We start from the raw sequence: 4,172 nt of genomic DNA on the forward strand, positions 1-4,172 counted from the left end.
ACAATCCTTGCCAACACTTGTTATTCTCTGTTTTTTCTTTTTTTAATTTTTTTAATTAGCCACCCTAATGAGTATGACGTAATATCACGTTGTGATTTTTTTTTTTTTTGAGAGGTTTTTCCTATAAGGCTCATGCGCTCACCAGAAAGAGACAGAGAGATAGAAAGCGAGAAATCGCCCCCCAGGGGGGATGGCCATGCCACAATCCCTTCTCCTCCATGCTCCTCTCGGGATCTTGGGCACGCATGCACATGCGCCCAGTGTGAGTTTAAGCCACCAGGTCTAGGACTTGAACCACGGTCGGCTACATGGGAGTCCAGCGACATAGCGATTTTGATCTCCATTTTCCTAATGAGTAGTGATGTTGGACATCTGTTTACAGCTTATTGGGCATTTGCATATCGTCTTTGGAGAAATGTTTAGTGACTTCTTTGGCCCATTTTCTAATCAAGTAGGTGTTTTTGTTACTGTTGCTGAGTTATAAGAGTTATCTTCCCACCCAGGCCCCTTTTCAGAACCTGATAAAATGAAAAGGGTCAAGGTCAGACAGTGGCATAGCACCTTGCAAGGCTGACCCACATGGGAAGTGTCTGTATTCGCATCCAGTGACCTCCTGAACACACTGGGCATGCATGTGCCCGTGATCTGGAGCTGGCTGAGGCTGGGGGTGGATCATGGTGTGTGAGGACCCTGTTGGGGGTCCTATATCTCTGTCTCTCTCATTCATGGAACAAATAAATAAATGAATGAATGAGTGAATGAATGAACAAATAAATATTGGTCATTGGGAAAGTCATGATGCATTTTTGCATAGAAAAATACCTCATGGCTTTCCTGACAACCTAATACATCTGGAAAGAAAAATTCTAAAGGGCCAAAGAGGAGGATAAGTTGTTCAAGCCTTTGGGCAAGAGCTGCTTACTTCCCCAGCAGCAGGAGAAGGCTGGCCCTGGCTGAGATGGCAGCTAAAGAGAGCTCTTAGCCCATCATCCCAGCTGCTCAGTCAGAGGGAACACCGTCCACTGGGCACATTCTCTGTGCTCATAGCTTCACGTGCCAAGTTGCTGTTTGAAAATCAACAGCAAACATTGGTTGCAGAGAACCCAGAGCGTGTAATATCCACTTTAATGATGGTTCCACTTTCTTGTTCTTTTGCCCCCAAAAGAAGGGGAGAGAGAAAAAGCTGTTCATGGAAAAATACATTTAAATGTATTTAACAGCAAGGAATAGCACCATTTAAATACATTTAAATGCCCTGTTCTACCTCAGACTCTGCAGACCCCACCCCTTACGAGATGCAGTCTCTGGACCTTGGATCTCCCAAACCAGAGGTCAAGGTCTCCACCTTGTCCTCTGGCACCCAGAGAGAGCAACCTCAGGAACCCCAGAAGTCACCAGAGTCCCAGGAATCACCTCTGCCTTCAGCAACTCCCTCTGCCCTCCATGAGCTTCCCAGACCACAGTCACTGACTCTGAGGAGGGTCCTTGGGGGTGGAGGACCTTTCAATCCCCCCACTCCCACCCCTGCAACACGCCCTAAGGCTTTCTGCTTCACTACTGCCTCTTGGCCCTCACACAAGGCCCTGTAGTGAATGGCCAAGTAAATATTAGCATTTCCACTGTTGAGAAGCGCTGTGAAATGAAGAGCTCCCTGACAGGCCTGACCTCCTCCAGCTATGATATCTCCTTCCGTGTGCTCTTTATTTGTATCGTTCTTTGGAGAAAGAGGTCATAAGCCAAGATGGCTGGCATGTGCATCCTTTATGGTAGGACTGGGAGCACTTGTAATTTCATTGCCTCAGTTTTTCAGTGGAAAATATCATTTGGGATCATTTTTGAAGACATTTGCCTAACAGCAAGGAATAGCACCATTTGTACCTCTTCAACAATTTCCCTTTTTTTTTAAATTTTTTGAGAGGTTTTTGCTATAGGGCACATGCACTCGCCAGAAAGACAGAGACAAAAAGCAAAAAATTGCCCCCCCCATGGGGGATGGCCACACTGCAATCCCTTCTTCTCCATTCTCCTCTAGGGATCTTGGGCACACATGCACACCCGGCGTGAGTTTAAGCTACTGGGTCTGGAACTTGAACCACAGTTGACTACATGGGAGTCCAGCAACGCAACCATTATGCCATCTGCTGGTACCAACACCTTCACTTTCTAACTCCTATGTCTTCACTTTCACAATTATTACTGGGGACAGGAGGGACTTCCCTCTACATCCTGGGAACAGCTTTTATTGATGAATCTGTGCCCACACACACATCTTCCCTTTATATAGGAATTGGCTCTTCCATGTCAGTCTTAGGCCCTGCTATCGGCTATGTGCTGGGAGGACAGCTGCTGACCATGTACATCGATGATGCTATGGGACAAAGCACTGATGTCACTGAGAATGACCCCAATGGTTGGGGGCTTGGTAGATTGGATTTGTTATAGTTTGGGTCTTTGCTTGGTCTTTGGTCATAACTTCTTCTTGCTTTCCAAAACGTTTACCAGGTACAGTAAAAATTCAAGCTGGTAAAACTTCCCAGACTCATCAGAGTAAGAGCAGTTTTATACCATGTAGATGAGAATTTTGGGAAAAGTATGAAAGACCTTCCAGCTGCTCTAAAGAGTTTGACGAGGAATACTGTCTTTATGTGTTTAGTTCTATCAACTTTTTCAGAAGCCTTAGTTACTACTGGGTTTGCTGCATTTTTACCCAAGTTTACAGAAAGTCTATTTGGATTGACATCCAGCTCTGCAGCTACCCTTGGAGGGGCGGTTTTAATTCCTGGAGCTGCTCTGGGTCAGATTTTGGGTGGTTTCCTTGTTTCAAAATTCAAAATGACATGTAAAAAGACCATGAAGTTTGCCTTGCTCACATCTGGAGCTGCCCTTGTGCCGAGTTTTGTATTGATTTACGCCAACTGTGAAAATGAGCCATTTGCTGGTGTGGCTGAGTCACACAATGGGACAGACAATCTGGGGAACCTGGCAGCCCCCTGCAATGCCAATTGTAATTCTTTGCAATCACATTATTACCCTGTCTGTGCAGAGGATGGAGTCAACATTTTTGTCCCTGCTTAGCAGGTTGTTTAAACTCTGTTTCAAAAACACCACCAGACATGCAACTGTTCCTATATTGAAAAGAAAGCAGAAATAACACCAACCCCAGAAAGTTTTGGATTTGAAGCTGAAGCTAGAAAGTATAAAACTTGATGCACAAACTTGCCTGCATTCCTTAGCGTTTTCCTTATCGCAGTTATTTTCACCGTCATGGCTGGTAGTCCTATAACTGTCCATCCTAAGGTGTGTTAGTCCAAAGGGACGGTCTCTAGCATTGGCAGTGCAATTGGTGTTGCTTCAATTCTTGGGCACAATTCCAGGACCAATTATATTTGGCATCACCCTACACAGTGCTTGTATTCTCTGGGATATTAATGAATGTGGGACTAAAGGAGTTTGTTAGATTTATGATAACATCAAGATGGTGCCTATGCCGGTAGCCATAAGTGTTATTTGTAAGATTATCAATATTTTCTTCAATGGTTCTGGCATCCTTTTGTATAAACCACCACCATCTGGTGAAGATGTGTCAGTTCAAACTCAGAATGCAGTTACGACTGCTGTTTCAGCCAAGCAGGATCTTGACAAAGCAGGAAATGAAGAGAAAAGTAGAAAAAGAGGAGGTTATTTTATACTTGGAAAACTGACTTCTGTTTCTAAGAAGCCACATTCCCATGGCCGCATTATCTACCTAATGTGAACAGTCAGATTTTTAAAATGGTAGTTTATAATAGAATGTGATTTTTGTATATTAAAAAAAAAAAAAAGGATCAGTGCCGGGAACCATTTGCACATCTGTTCTTAACAAACTTCAGCTGAAACTACTGAAAATATACATAGATCGGTGTATGTGGAACCAGTTAAATATGATAAGATTACAAGTTGGAGGGTTACTATGAATTTGGTGGTGGGGAAAAAAAATAAAACCTTTGCACTTGGCTTCACACACACTCCTCATATTGTACTGCAGATGTGTTGAGGGAATCGGATTTGCCGCAAATTAAAAAGATCTGAACTGGGGGCCGGTGGGTGGCATGATGGTTAAGGCACTGGACTTCCACATGGCTGACCAGTTTGAGTCCCATACCTAGTGGCTTGTTGTCTCTCTCTCTCTTTCT

The 4,172-nt window shown here is 44.0% G+C and overlaps 1 pseudogene; it reads left to right on the forward strand.

Annotated features, from left to right (window-relative positions):
- Positions 1-361: 361 nt before the first annotated feature.
- On the forward strand, positions 362-3,754 carry LOC102485069 (solute carrier organic anion transporter family member 4C1 pseudogene; annotated as a pseudogene).
- The last annotated feature ends 418 nt before the right edge of the window (positions 3,755-4,172 follow it).

Source organism: Tupaia chinensis, unplaced genomic scaffold (genome assembly GCF_000334495.1).
Source record: "Tupaia chinensis unplaced genomic scaffold, TupChi_1.0 Scaffold000511_1, whole genome shotgun sequence".
Lineage (NCBI taxonomy): Eukaryota > Metazoa > Chordata > Mammalia > Scandentia > Tupaiidae > Tupaia > Tupaia belangeri.